Here is a 16,769-nt window from a genome sequence, read left to right on the forward strand (position 1 = left end):
AGAATTCCACTTTCAAAGCTTCAAAAATGAGTTAGCTCAGTTGTCAAATGTTTTTTGAGTGTTGTTAAAAGAAAATGTTATCTAACACAGTGGTGAATATGCCCTTTCCCAACTACTTTGGCACGTGTGGCAGCCATGAAATTCTAAGTTAATTATTATTTGCAAAAAAAAATAAAGTTTATTAGTTTAAACATCAAATATATTGTCTTTGTAGTGCATTCAATTGAATATGGGATGAAAATGATTTGCAAATCATTGTATTCCATTCATATTTACATTTAACACAATGTCCCAACTCATATGGAAACATGGTTTGTACATACATACATACATACATACGTGCATGAACTATTTCTGTTCAAAATTGTTTGAAATGTGTTTGAATAATTATGTATATATTATCATCATATATTTATGCTTAAGGGCCATTACTATAAAGTATTGTCAATTTGTGCTGAAGTGGTATTTCTGTATTTGTGCAGAGCTAGCAATCCAAAAGATTGTTAGCCTTTTTTAATCAGTGTTTTGTCCAGACTCGGCCTGCTGAATGCCAAGGACGAACATTGGGTTCCGGAACCAGACAAAGGAGAGACTGGGCGATAGCACCAAGTGTCAACATATTTGCATTTTTGTATAATCATATGTTGTGTCTAACTGAAGTTGTCGAGTCTACCCCCTTGCCTCAGCGACAGTGATGTAACAGGGACTTTCCTAATAAATAGAGGAGGTGCACGGGTTTGATTTTTAGAATGTAGTTTGGATCTGTAACTAGGGTACAGCCCAAACACGTGTCTCCTCATGAGCTAAATTGAACTCTGTCTCTGCATGATTCCTTGCTTCTTGTCTAATTATTAGATGTCATCAGTGTTTGTTAAATGTTTAAAAATCAAATTTACTGTACTGTTCTAACTGTACTTACCTACTTTTTACCCTCATTTACCTATACGTACCTACTTTTTACATTTTTAACAATGTTTACCTACTTTTTACCTTCATTTACTTATACTTACTGTCATGATGGTGGGGGGGTCGCAGCTTGCTGCAGGGTTTGTTCTCCCGGGATACAAAAGGACTATTCCGGACCAGGCGTGAAAGTAGGAACACATTTAATTATTTACTATCAAATATGTAAAAACAAAAAGGCCCACAAGGCAAAGGGACAACTTAGCGCAGGATACAAAAACTAAACATAGGCAGAACTATAAACATGGAACCAAAAATCGCTAAGTATAGCTTGAATAAACAAAACTTACTTGGCGTAGCATAAAGCCAGCAATCGCCTGAAAACAAGCATGAACCTGTGGCATGAAAGGATCAATACAGAGCATGAATCTATGGCATGAACAGAGCAAATACAGAGTAATGTCGCCAGGCCGACTAACTGGCAAAAACAGGCTTAAATAATAGTCTCTGAGTAGAGCACTCCCGTCCAAAGGCAAAACCCAGTAACTCAATTTTGGTCAAAACTGAGCTGATAATAATTTTGGAGCTACTAGGTGATATGCTTTACATTAGTGTATGCGATATTGTAATTTGTTCCGTGAGTAAGCTGTTACGCCCAAGACAGGACCTAGCAACTACCACATAACAGCGTAGATACAACAGAAAAACCTAGTATCTCAAGGGTATCTCTAGAAGTGAGTTACTAGGTTCTGTTTTTGGACGGGAGAGCAGGTGCGTGATCCAAACACATGAGGCAAGTGAAACTAATAGGTCACCATGGTAACTAAAACAAACAAGGGTGCACAAAAACAGGAACTAATGGAGTCCAAAACTAACAGAAGGTAACTAAACAAAACATGATCTAGACCACAGGTGGGTTGTATGGGTTGTACTTGTATAGCGCTTTTCTACCTTCAAAGTACTCAAAGCGCTTTGACAATACTTCCACATTCACCCATTCACACACACATTCACACACTGATGGAGGGAGCTGCCATGCAAGGTGCTAACCAGCACCCATCAGGAGCAAGGGTGAAGTGTCTTGCTCAGGACACAACGGACGTGACGAGGTTGGTACTAGGTGGGGATTGAACCAGGGACCCTCGGGTTGCGCACGGCCACTCTGCCACTGCGCCAATCATATCATGATTGGGACGATTGGGAGGATTGGGAAGATTATGACACTTACCTACTTTTTACCTTATTTTATCAATATTTACCAACCTTATACCTTTTTTTATCAACGTTTACCTACTGTTTACCTTTTATCAATGTTTACCTACTTATTACCTTCATTTACCTATACTTACCTATGTTTTACCTTCTTTTATCAATATTTACCAACCTTATACCTTTTTTACCTATGTTTACCTACTTTTTGCTTTTTATCAAGGTTTACCTACTTTTTACCTTCATTTACCTATACTAACCTACTTTTATCAATATTTGCCAACCTTATACCTTTTTTTACCTACATTTACGTACTTGCTTACCTTTTATCAATGTTTAACTACATTTTATCTTCATTTACCTATACTTACCTACTTTTTACCTTCTTTTATCAATATTTACCAACCTTATACCTTTTTTTTACCTACGTTTACCTACTTTTTGCCTTTTATCAATGTTTAACTACTTTTTATCTTCATTTACCTATACTTACCTACTTTTTACCTTTCAGCAATGTTTACCTAATTTTCAACTTCATTTACCTATACTTACCTACTTTTTACCTTCTTTTATCAATATTTACCAACCTTATACCTTTTTTTACCTACGTTTACCTACTTTTTACCTTTTATCAATGTTTATCTACTTTTAACTTCATTTACCTATACCTACCTACTTTTAACCTTCTTTTATCAATATTTACCAACCTTATACCGTTTTTTACCTACTTGTTTACCTTTTATCAATGTTTACCTACTTTTTACCTTTATTTACCTAAACTTACCTACTTCATCTGTTTTAATTATTAGACACAATTGTGTAAAAGTCATGATTTTTTATTTCATGCTTGAAATAAGACATTTTTACTTTGAAAAAGCAGTTTTATACTTTGCAACAGTTGATATTCTAGTTTCAAGAATGTTTCTACTCAATATAGGTCATCAAATCTCAGCAACAAGCTGTAATATCTTACTGAGATCATTTAGGACCAAAACCCTTAAAACAAGTAAACACTAACATAAAATCTGCTTAGTGAAAATAATGATCTTATTAGACAGAAAATAAGCAAATATCAACCTTATTTGAGATATTTAATTTTACTTAGATTTCAGTTTTTGCAGTGTGTGAATATGAAGCAGAAACAGATACTATCTCCATTTTCCTTGTTTTGAGTGAATCAATGTTTTGTTTTGTTTTTTGCAGCGCTTTCCCTGAAACCGCCATTGAATTGTTTCTAGCAACCAAAATGATGCATTTACTACAAAAATTGAATTTTTACCATTTTGTACACATTTTGCAGCGAAGGCTTCTATATTGTGCCAGCGATCCATATTTCAGAGGAAAGTTTATTACATCATTGTCCATCCATCCATTTTCTACCCCTTGTCCCTTTTGGGGTCGCGGGGGGTGCTGGAGCCTATCTCAGCTGTGGAAGGCGGCGTAAAACCCTCGACAAGTATCGCAGGGCCAACACAGATAGACAGACAACATTCACACACTAGGGCCAATTTAGTGTTGCCAATCAACCTATCCCCAGGTGCATGACTTTGGAGGTGGCAGGAAGCCGGAGTACCCGGAGGGAACCCACGCAGTCACAGGGAGGACATGCAAACTCCACACAGAAACATCTCGGACTGAACCCAGGACTACTCAGGACCTTCGTATTGTGAGGAACATGCACTAACCCCTGTTTCACCGTGCTGCCAATTAATTTCATCCAAACAAGAATAGAATAGAATAGTAAAGAATAGAATAGAATATATCTTTATTATCGTTATACATTGTACAACGGTCAGGTTCAAACACTGATGACATCTATTAATCAGACGAGAAGTAAGGAATCATGCAGAGACAGAGTTCAATTTAACTCATGAGGAGAATCCATGGAGCTGCACACTTAGTCACAGTCTCGCCCTATGCTCTAAACTACAGCTCCTACGTCCCTCTATTTATTCAGGAGTTCCACATTCAACATCACTGAGGCCGCTTCTAAAAGGAGTGGTCACATATATTATGCAAAGCAGTTCCAGTACGCACCATACGGGACGGAATGTGCTGGCGGCCTTGTGATTTCACCTCGTCTGCGTGCTGTCGTCTTATCTGCGTTGAGGTCCTTGAAGTCCTTGGCTGTTAGCGGGCTAAAAGAAAGACAACATCTGCGGCTAAGGCCATCCCTCAGACAAGAAGTTTTTATCCTTAGACAGATAGAAAAATACCACTTCAGCACAATTGACCATAATTTATACCAACAGCCCTTAAGCATAAAGTTTTGATGATAATATACACACAATTATTCTATCAACAACGAAATTGCAAGCAAATTAATTTAGTGCAAATTCATTACAACACATACAAATATAAGAACATGGTACTCAGTTACTGGTAGGATTTAGATTTTTAGTTTTTTGATAACCCGCCTTATCTTGCCTCTGATTGGCCAGTCTGTAACCTTAGGATTTTCTCCGTATGTATGGATGTTCTCATTCATCCAGGTCATTGTATTTTCTCCGAATTTGTGATTTGTATTCACAGTTCCAATTTCTCTCTTTGAAGTTTGTAGTACAGCGACAGGAAAAGCTATTCGTTCAAAAAAATAGCTAAGCTACTGGAAAATTTAGTTACCCAACATAGCTTGGCTACATGTATCTTGTCACTGCCCATCACTGCAAAAAAAACACGGAATAATTATCAATCTAATAAAAGAAAATAGAGGAAAATCAACACAATCCGAGCTTTACAATATTTAGGATAGAAATGTACAAAGCAATTGAGAAGAAATGCAAATACAAAACTTCAAAAAAATGAAAATCCTAAATGGATAATATCAATAATAATATTAATTCTGTTTAATAACATTGAATAACTACAAACAAAATTAATTACAATAACAGAAACAATGTATACTATTATTATTATTATTATAATTTCTGTCACCATCACAGCCATTAATCACAGACAATAACAGCAATAGTCAAGTGGACATGGACACTGAGGTGACAATAATCGCCGTGTGCTGACTAATTTTTAGAGGAAAGTACATCTATATTGCTATAAAAACTGTACACTGACTACTCTAAAGTGTAGCCAGGTTTGCTTTCTATGGATACTGCAATAAAATGGTAATACTTATATTAGGTACTGTATATTGTCTCTATTAGCTGGCGGTAACTGGATCAGCACTTTAAGTCATTTGTCACAATGTTTTTTTGCTTACTTTCTCAAAAAAAAAAAAAAAAGAGTCACCTTACATGAAAACAGAGTTGAAGTCGACTTCTTTGTGTGTAAGGATTCCCAAAAGGTCACTTAGCTCTGGGCTGGTATTTTGCTAGATGAAATTACAGCCTTCAAGGCAGCCAGACATGTAATACATCACCACCCAGACTACACATAATTACAGAAGCTAACATCTTCATACAGTACATTGGATTGTTTTCATGCAAACTGTTGTGGTTATGGTAAAACTATCTTTTTTTTTGGCTTGTGGTGTAGCCCAAACAGTTGATTTTTATTGTACAAACCCTGTTTCCATATGAGTTGGGAAATTGTGTTAGACGTAAATATAAGCGGAATACAATGATTTGTAAATCATTCTCCACCCATATTCAGTTGAATATGCTACAAAGACAACCTGTTTGATGTTAAAACTGATAAACATTTGTTTTTTGCAAATAATCATTAACTTTAGAATTTGATGCCCGCAACACTGTCATGGCGCAGAGTCGAAACCGCGTTTCCTCTGCGGCTGGATCTGCGGACGCCTCCTCTGACAGCGCGCCAAAGCGTTCCTCCATTGACAGCATGCTCAGACACGTCCCCACTTGTGCTGAGCGCAGCACGCCCACGCAGAAACGAGCCTGCACACAATCAGGAATCAAAACACCTGGACTTGACGAGAGGGAGCGACATAAAAGACCAGTGAAGCCAAGAGACCTTCGCCAGAACGTAGCCAATCTCCCTTGAGTAAGCATCCCGTCTGGCACCACTCCCTTGTGCTTTGCTCGCCTTCTTGTGCTCTTCCTCTGTCCCGACTTGATGTCTTTTGTGTTTCCCACAGTGTTTTCTGTGATCGTGTCCTGCCTCACGACCTCCTCCTGGATCTTTGCTTGCCCTGCCCGATCCTGGACCACTGCTTGGAACCGGACATCGTTGCCTCTCTCCAGCCCCCGACCGCTTGCCTCACTGTTGACTTCCTCTTTGCCTTCCCCCTTGGATTTGACGAAAGATACATACAACACGCAAAGACAACACCCTCTGGTAAATTCCACATTGTTATTTCCACACATCATCCGCATTCATTCTCTAGTAGTAGCATCCATACCCCACACATTCATCAAAGGTTTTAATAAACGTTCTAAAACCGCAGTTCAGTCCTGGTGTTGCCTCCTTCCCTTTGCCCATATATAACAGTATGTTCTGGCCAACAACATGGCGGAACCAGGCGACACCAGAAAGCCCCAGTCTCAAATCCCTAAGACATCTGACTTGTCCATTCTAGGTTCTGTTGTAAACGGACACCAAGAGCGTTTTTTCGCTCTTGAGGGCAATTTTGAGAGAGCTTTTTCCAGACTTCACTCTAGACTGGACTGCCTTATGCCTAGAGTGACGCCCGCTGCTACAGCCCCGCTTCTTACCTCCCCAGTCCGAAGACCGGAACATTGCATTCCAGAACGAGAGCCAGAGCTAGCTAGTCCCAGACCCTTTGAGGGAGATTTCGAACTATGCAGAGGTTTTCTGGTACAGTGTGATCTGATTTTTCAACACCACCCTCACGCTATTCCTCTGATGGAGCTAAGATTGCTTTCATTTTTGCCCTGCTCACTGGGCCTGCCCTCAAGTGGGCTACGGCTGCCGTGGACAGGACCGTAGATTTAAGCACCGACTACGCCGCCTTCCGGGACCAAATTTCGGGCCGTATTTGACCACCCCAAGGATGGGGGTGACGCCGCGGGACGCTTCCACTCCATCCAGCAGGGACTACGCTCAGTGGCGGCCTACACCCTGGTATTCCGGACTCTGGCAACTGATAGCGGGTGGGACGATCGTGCACTTCTCAGTGCGTTCCTCCGAGGACTTTCGGAAGAGATTAAGGACGGGCTACTGAGGGACAGACCCACTTCCTGCAGAGACCTCATCGAACTTGCACTCTTGTTTGATCAGAGACTGTTGGAAAGTGCGGCTGAGCGAGCCCAGGGAGCCTCAAGAATCAGTACCCGCCCTCAACTGCAATCCTTCCAGCTGTTCCACTTCTTGATCCACCCATCAGGCCAACTACTCCTGAGCCCATGCAGTTGGGAAGGACTCAATTGACCTTTGAAGATAGAGAGAGACGGTACAGACAGCACCTTTGTCTTTACTGTGGTCTAGCCGAACATATTCTTTGTTACTGTCCGGCTAAAACCAAAAGACCAGGCTCATTAGCTGAGGGGATCCTGGTGAGCCATACGTCTTTCCCCCAAAGATAAGAGAACCAGGACATCAGAATACCCGCCACCCTGGCATGGGGCTCTAGAACAATCCAAGTGGAGGCTTATTTGGACTCGGGCGCAGATGAGAGTCTCATTGACTACGAGTTTGCCCGACAGACGGGCATTCCCCTGGTCCACCTGGACAAGACTCTTCCAGCTCAAGCCCTGGACGGGCGACCTTTGGGACCCATCAGGTTTCATACTGAACCAATTTCAATGACCATTTCGGGAAACCACAGCGAGACCATCAGCCTCTGGGTTCTGGATGCACCCATCGGCCCGCGGATACTGGGTAGGTCATGGCTCCAACAACATGACCCCCACGTCTCTTGGTCGACTGGCAGGATTTTGGCGTGGAGCACACCCTGTCACGTTAACTGCCTCAGAGCTGCTTCCGTTCAGGTTGTTCGCCCCAGTTCCAGCGCCCCCCAGAAAGATCTATCCCTTGTACCAGTCTGCTACCATGACCTAGCTGAGGTGTTCAACAAGGAGCAAGCACAGGTTCTACCCCCACATAGACCTTACGACTGTGCCATTGAGCTCCTTCCGGAAGCTAAGCTACCTACTAGTCGTCTCTACAACCTGTCACTCCCAGAAAAAGAGGCCATGAAGACCTACATTACTGAGGGCCTAGCTTCTGGGATCATCACCTCATCCAAATCTCCACTGGCAGCTGGATTCTTCTTTGTCTCCAAGAAGGACGGCTCACTCAGACCTTGCATTGACTACCGTCACCCCAACAATATAACAATAAAGAACAAATACCCCCTACCGCTGCTTAACTCTTCATTCGAACCATTGGCCCCTGCAACCATCTTCTCTAAATTGGATCTCCGTAACGCCTATCATCTTGTGCGGATTAAGGAAGGGGACGAGTGGAAGACGGCGTTCAACACCCACCTTGGGCACTTTGAATACCGGGTCATGCCCTTTGGACTCGCGAACGCTGCAGCTGTATTTCAGGCCTTCGTCAACGATATTCTTCGTGATATGCTTGATCAATTTGTTGTTGTTTATCTGGATGACATCTTGATTTTTTCCCGTAGTTTGGCTGAACACCAGTAACATGTGCGACTCGTACTTCAGAGACTGTTGGAGAACCGACTGTTTGTCAAGGCCGAGAAGTGCAACTTTCACACCTCTTCTGTGGAGTTCCTCGGTTTTGTGGTGGAAAAGGGACACATCAGAGCCGATCCCAAGAAGGTGGATGCCGTGGTGGATTGGCCTCAGCCAGCTTCCAGAACAGAGTTGCGGAGGTTTCTCGGCTTCGCAGGATTTTACCGTCGCTTCATCCAGGACTTCAGTCGGATTGCTGCACCACTCCATGCTCTCACCTCTCCTAAAAGCTCTTTTGTATGGTCGCATACTGCCAACAAAGCTTTTGAAGAACTGAAGAGGAGATTCATCTCTACCCCTGTCCTCGTCCACCCTGATTTGGACGTGCCTTTTCTCGTGGGGGTGGACGCCTCCAACTCCGGGATTGGTGCCATACTTTCCCAACGCTCTAAGATTGACAATTTGATTCACCCAGTTGCATTCTTTTCCAGACGCCTATCCCTGGCAGAGCAGAACTACGACGCTGGGAACAGAGAGCTGTTGGCGGTCCATGAAGCCCTCACCGAATGGCGACATTGGTTGGAAGGGGCTCGTCACCAGTTCCAGATCTTGACTGACCACAGCAATCTCCTCCACATCCGCTCTGCCAGGAGGCTGAATAATCGACAGGCAAGATGGCAACAATTCTTCTCCCGATTCGACTACTTGCTATCTTTCAGACCCGGATCTAAGAACGCTAAGGCAGACGCTCTCTCCAGAGTGTTTATGGAGGGACTTTCAGAGCGCTCAGTAGATGTTCCCATTCTGCCTCCCTCTCGTATCGTGGGGATGGTCTCCTGGAAAGTGGAGAAACTTGTTAAGACTGCGCTGCGCTCCAATCCAGGACATGGGGGTGGACCACCCAACAAGCTTTTTGTTCATCAGGAACTGCGATCCAGAGTCCTGGATTGGGGTCACTCTAGCCTGTTCTCGTGCCATCCTGGATTCCAACGAACCCTATCACTGCTTCGTAGACGCTTCTGGTGGCCATCCATGGCCAGAGACACGCGTGAGTTTATCGCAGCTTGTTCTTGTTGTGCCCGCAGCAAGGCCTCACATAGACCTCCAGTTGGTCTCCTTCACCCGCTTCCCATCCCTGCCCGCCCATGGTCACACATCGCCTTGGACTTCATCACAGGACTCCCGGCCTCCAGAGATAACACCACTATATTAACCATTGTGGACCGTTTTTCCAAGGCAGCCCATTTCATTCCGCTCAGTAAATTACCTTCCGCTTCGGAGACGGCCGACCTCCTCACCCTCCACGTCCTCAAGCTTCATGGCATCCCGGTAGACATTGTCTCTGACCGGGGACCCCAGTTTTCTTCACAAGTCTGGAGAGCCTTCTGTAGGGTGATTGGGGCCTCGGTCAGTCTCAGTTCGGGATACCACCCCCAGAGCAACGGGCAGGCAGAAAGGGCTAACCAGAGCGTCAAAACCATGCTCCGCTGTGTCGCCAGCAAGAAGCCTACTACCTGGTGCAAGTTCCTCCCTTGAGTAAAATACTCTTATAACTCCTTGAAGCGCTCCGCTACCGGTATGTCACCTTTTGAATGCTCATTAGGCTATCAACCCCCTTTGTTTCCCCTGCAAGAATTGGAGATAGCGGTGCCCTCTACAAAGGCCCATATAAGGAAGTGTCAGAGGGTGTGGAAAGCCACTCGTGCAGCCTTAGAGAAGGTTTCTGTGAAGATGTGCCACAACGCCAACCGTCATCGCATCCCTGCTCCAACCTATCAGCCAGGACAGCAAGTGTTTTTACTGGCGAAGGACCTAAATCTTCAGGTACCTTCTAAGAAATTAGCACCACGGTATGCGGGTCCTTTTCCCATCACCTCTATCATTAACCCCATATCTGTCAAGCTGGCTCTTCCACCCTCGATCAAGAGACACTCGGTGGTCCATGTCTCCCAGATTAAACCGGTAGCGGAGAGCTCTCTGTCCCCTCCTGTCCCTTCCCCCCCACCTTCTAGGTTCTTGTCTAATGGAGATCAGGTTTGGACGGTTAAGGAAATCCTCAGGGTCCGCCGACAAGGTAGGGGGCTCGTTTATCTGGTCGACTGGGAGGGATATGGACCTGAAGACAGATCTTGGGTGCCAGCCTCCTACCTTGCCGATCCCTCACTTCTGGAGGATTTCTACCGTGCCAATCCTGACGCTCCCCGACGCTCGTCAGGAGCCTCGCATAAGGGGAGGGGTACTGTCATGGCGCGGAGCGACATAAAAGACCAGTGAAGCCAAGAGACCTTCGCCAGAACGTAGCCAATCTCCCTTGAGTAAGCATTCCATCTGGCACCACTCCCTTGTGCTTTGCTCGCCTTCTTGTGCTCTTCCTCTGTCCCGACTTGATGTCTTTTGTGTTTCCCACAATTTTTTCTGTGATCGTGTCCTGCCTCACGACCTCCTCCTGGATCTTCGCTTGCCGTCCCCGATCCTGGACCACTGCTTGGAACCGGACATCGTTGCCTCTCTCCAGCCCCCGACCGCTTGCCTCACTCTTGACTGCCTCTTTGCCTTCCCCCTTGGATTTGACGAAAGATACATACAACACGCAAAGACAACACCCTCTGGTAAATTCCACATTGTTATTTCCACACATCGTCCGCATTCATTTTCTAGTAGTAGCATCCACACCCCACACATTCATCAAAGGTTTTAATGAACCTTCTAAAACCGCAGTTCAGTCCTGGTGTTGCCTCCTTCCCTTTGCCCATATACAACAAACAGGTGACAAAGAATTTGGGAAAGGTCGCAATAAATACTGATAAAGTTGAGGAATGCTCATCAAACACTTATTTGGAACATCCCACAGGTGTGCAGGCTAATTGGGAACAGGTGGGTGCAATGATTGGGTATAAAAACAGCTTCCCAAAAAATGCTCAGTCTTTCACAAGAAAGGATGGGGCGAGGTACACCCCTTTGTCCACAACAGTGTGAGCAAATAGTCAAACAGTTTAAGAACAATGTTTCTCAAAGTGCAATTGCAAGAAATTTAGGGATTTCCACACTTACGGTCCATAATATCATCAAAAGGTTCAGAGAATCTGGAAAAATCACTCCACGTACGCAGCATGGCCGGAAACCAACATTGAATGACCGTGACCTTCGATCCCTCAGACGGCACTGCATCAAAAACTGACATCAATCTCAAAAGGATATCACCACATGGGCTCAGGAACACTTCAGAAAACCACTGTCACTAGATACAGTTGGTCGCTACATCTGTAAGTGCAAGTTAAAGCTCTACTATGCAAAGCGAAAGCCATTTATCAACAACATCCAGAAACGCCGCCGGCTTCTCTGGCCCCGAGATCATCGAAGATGGACTGATGCAAAGTGGAAAAGTGTTCTGTGGTCTGACGAGTCCACATTTCAAATTTTTTTTTGAAAGTATTCAACATTGTGTCATCCGGACCAAAGGGGAAGCAAACCATCCAGACTGTTATGGACGCAAAGTTCAAAAGCCAGCATCTGTGATGGTTTGGGGGTGCATTTGGCCCAAGGCATGGGCAACTTACACATCTGTGAAGGCACCATAATGATGAGAGATACATACAGGTTTTGGAACAACATATGCTGCCATCTAAGCGCCATCTTTTTCAAGGACGCACCTGTTTATTTCAGCAAGACAATGCCAAGCAACATTCAGCACATGTTACAACAGTGTGGCTTTGTAAATAAAGAGTGCAGGTACTTTCATGGCCCGCCTGCAGTCTAGACCTGTCTCCCATCAAAAATGTGTGGCGCATTTTGAAGCGTAAAATACGACAGCGGAGACCCCGGACTGTTGAACGACTGAAGCTCTACATAAAACAAGAATGGGAAAGAATTCCACTTTCAAAGCTTCAACAATTGGTTTCCTCAGTTCCCAAACGTTTATTGAGTGTTGTTAAAAGAAAAGGTGATGTAACACAGTGGTGAACATGCCCTTTCCCAACTACTTTGGCACTTGTTGCAGCCATGAAATTGTAAGTTAATTATTATTTGCAAAAAATAAAAAATAAAGTTCATAAGTTTGAACATCAAATATCTTGTCTTTGTAGTGCATTCAATTGAATATGGGTTGAAAAGGATTTGCAAGTCACTGTATTCCGTTTATATTTACATTTAACACTTTTCATTTGGAACATGGGTTTGTAGTTTACATAATAAGTTAAAGATTGTAAAAAACAAGGGTCCAGGCCTTTTTTGGGGTTTTGATATCCATCCATCCATTTTCTACCTCTTGTCCCTTATAACTTGTGTACCGTGGAGGTGCAGATGTGATGTTGTGTTTAATAACGTTGCACTTTTTTATTGTTGGTGTTAATTGCAGCAGTAATATGGTCATATGTCCGGTGCAAGGTGCTCTTCTAACTCCCAGTTATTGATCATTTAGCATTTAAAAGAGTCTCCGGGCTTTTATTGGTGTAATAAAGTCAAGCTTCACATCTGCAAAAAGCCTCCTGACCTGTAGGGCCCTCGGGGTGGGGCCCGCCTCACGTCCTAACAATGTATATTCATCATCTTCACATATGCTAAAGATGTCATGTCGTGATGCAGTTACCAGTCAATTAGGACAGAACATTGCTATTATATTATTATTATTAAGGCTCACTGTGTAGCACTTAAGTGGCTTCATTGGCTGAAATTAGATCTAATGTTGAAAGAATATGTTTTAATTTAGCGTAATCACCTGAGTGATTACTAATAGGTAATTAGTGGAATCATCATTTGTTCAAAATACGTGGCTCATATCATCTGCATAGGGACTCTGTTTTTTTTTTTACTGAGCTTTTTTAAGGAATTATTCTTACTTTTTTTTTTCACAAAATTAAGTTACGTTTGAATGTATGGCAACATAGAATATAAGGCAATAATGAAAATGTGAGTGTGAATTTTGTCTGTCTATCTGTGTTGGCCCTGTGATGAGGGGGCGACTTGTCCACGGTGTACACCGCCTTCTGCCCGAATACAGCTGAGATAGGCTCCAGCACCCCCCGCCACCCCAAAAGGGACAAGCAGTAGGAAATGGATGGATGAAAACATGGCTTATTAGTATCTGCGCTGGGTCATACGTGCAGTTTTTATCTTTATTAATATTGCTATTTGTTGTATTAAAAATCATACTATTTAAAATGAATAAGTACTTTTTTTAAATCCAAAATTATTTACAAATATATTTTTTGCAATCAATTACAGCTTTTGTTTCCTAAATTGGGGAAATGGTCCATTGAAACGCTATCCAAGTGCGCTCTCTAGTGGATAAAAAACAACATGTCTTCATACGCCCTATTTTGCAACATTTTCATTTTAAATGAAGTGGTTATAAAATCAGTAAGTGTCCATGAAGCCTTTTTATGAGACTTTTCTTTCATTCCCCAGACTTTTTTTTTGTTTCCTCCACTTTTGAAGGAAAAATGTGCTCAAACTATCGCTTTTTAAAGTTATATAAATGTAAAAGCATATGACATGTCATAAACCATTTCCTGATGACAATAAAGTATCTATCCTTAAGAAAAATAATTAAAATTTAAGTTAACAAGTTGCCACGTTGCCTCACGGTAACAGCCATATTTTTCATTTTTACTTTTTATTTCAACAACTAACTTCACATACAAAAAACATCTTTTTTTTTGCTGGCTCCACTTTGGACGGGACTTTCGCTACAATATTGGATCCACTAAGGTCTGGATTCTCAGGGCTATGTTAGATCCACTATGGATTGGAATTTCACAATATAATGTTAGATCCACTCGACATCCATTGCATTCAGTCCTCTCCAAGGTTTCTCATAGTCATCATTGTCGATGTCCCACTAAGGTGAGTTTCTCCTTGCACACTTGTGATTTAGGGCTGTATAAATAAACATTGATTGATTGATTTTTTGTACAGCACTCCCGTGTTTGCCACTCACTTGTGTATGAAAAGTGCTATATAAATAAAGTTTGATTTGATATTTTAGAATGGCAACAATATGAACATTAAGATATAAAATCTTGTATACATTTTGCAAAATGTGGACATTAAAAATATTTTTCCAACAGTAATCACAATATAAATTACCAGCGAAGGATATAAAGGCGGAAGCATAGGACTAGTTTCCGGTCACAAAAAACAATTAAAAATGAAAAAGGATTTTACCTTTGCAACCTCATTATACTATTGGCTACATTTTATATTCATAAATGTAAGTTTCTCAATACCCGACCTGTTTTTTGTGCCTTTAAGAAAGAATTACAACTCTACTTTAAAACAATCTCTACATCAAACAACCAAAAAACTGTAAATACCGTATTTCCTTGAATTGCCGCCGGGCGTATAGTATGCGCCTGCCTTGAATTACTGCCGGGTCAAACTCGCTTCGCAAAATAATTAGCGCATGCTTAGTATTACCGCCGGGTCAAACTCGTGACGTCACGAGTGACACTTCCCCTGTCATCATTTTTAAAATGGAGGAGGTAATAAAGGAAGATTTCCATCGAGACAGAGAGACTTTTAAAACTGAAGAAATATAAGGAAGACTTCTATAAACAAGTTATCAATGCTTTTGATCAGAAGGGGCTGTCATGGACTATATTTATAAGTAAAGGTAAGATTATAATACGTTTGTTTTTTTTAATTAAATGTGATTTTCATGATGGTATAGTTACATCACACTCAAATTTTTACTGCATGCCTTTGGTAAGTGCCGGAGTGAGAAGAGGTTTCAAAATGATTAGCGCATGCTTACTTTTACCGCATGCCTTTGGTAAGCACAGGAGTGAGAAGAGGTTTTAAATTAATTAGCGCCCAGGCGGCAATTCAAGGAAATACGATAATCCAAATTTGGATTATTTACAGAATTTGTGTGAGCCTATGGCTTTACATTTTTTTACATATATATATATATATACATATCTTGCCTTCTATTTTAGTTACTATATTGAGTAACTGGCGCTGTTTTGTATGGTTTCTGTACTTTTTTTGATTATTATTATTTCTTGATTGTATGTAAACGTTGCATATTTTAAATACAGTTTTATGAAATTCAAAAACATAAAAATAATATGAACATTAAGATATAAAAAATCGTGCATACATTTTTCAAAATGCGGAGTTGTGGGCATTAAAATATTTTTCCAACAGTAATCCCAATATTAATTACCAGCCATGCATATAAATGCAGAAGCATCGAACTAGTGTCCGGTCACAAAAAAAATAAAAAATTAAAAGGGATTTTACCGTTGCAACCTCATTATAATATTGGCTAAGTTTTATATTCATAAATGTAAGTTTCTCAATACCCGACCTGTTTATTGGGCCTTTAAAAAAGAATTAAAACTCTAAATTAAAACGCTATCTACCTCTAAAAACCAAAAAGATGTAAATACTATGATGCTAATTAGGATTATTTACGGAACTTGTGTGAGACTATCACTTTACATTTTGTCTTATATATCCATCCATCCATTTTCTGCCGCTTATTCCCGTTCGGGGTCGCGGGGAGCGCTGGCGCCTATCTCAGCTACAATCGGGCGGAAGGCGGGGTACACCCTGGACAAGTCACCACCTCATCGCAGGGCCAACACAGATAGACGGACAACATTCACACTCACATTCACACACTAGGGCCAATTTAGTGTTGCCAATCAACCTATCCCCAGGTGCATGTCTTTGGAAGTGGGAGGAAGCCGGAGTACCCGGAGGGAACCCACGCATTCACGGGGAGAACATGCAAACTCCACACAGAAAGATCCCGAACCTGGATTTGAACCCAGGACTGCAGGACCTTCGTATTGTGAGGCAGACGCACTAACCCCTCTGCCAACGTGAAGCCCTTGTCTTATATGGATATATATATATATATATATATATATATATATATATATATACATACATACATATATATACATACATATATATATATATATATATATATATACATATACATACATACATACATATATATATATATATATATATATATATATATACATTTACATACATACATACATTAGTATTACCGCCTGGTCAAACTTGTGACGTCACGAGTGACACTTCCCCTGTCATCATTTTCAAAATGGAGGAAGCTGATTTCAATAATGTGAAATTGCATAAAGGGAAGAAGATTAAGAG

At 41.8% G+C, this 16,769-nt stretch overlaps 1 protein-coding gene across 1 annotated transcript in view; it reads left to right on the forward strand.

The window, feature by feature from the left end:
• LOC133558151 (uncharacterized) overlaps positions 1-575 on the forward strand; it is a 192,932-nt gene extending 192,357 nt beyond the window's left edge. The window contains exon 4 of the mRNA XM_061909353.1: positions 534-575. The gene's annotated coding sequence lies outside the window, so the exon portion shown is untranslated. The remainder of the gene's footprint in view (positions 1-533) is intronic.
• The last annotated feature ends 16,194 nt before the right edge of the window (positions 576-16,769 follow it).

Source organism: Nerophis ophidion, linkage group LG01 (assembly GCF_033978795.1).
Source record: "Nerophis ophidion isolate RoL-2023_Sa linkage group LG01, RoL_Noph_v1.0, whole genome shotgun sequence".
Lineage (NCBI taxonomy): Eukaryota > Metazoa > Chordata > Actinopteri > Syngnathiformes > Syngnathidae > Nerophis > Nerophis ophidion.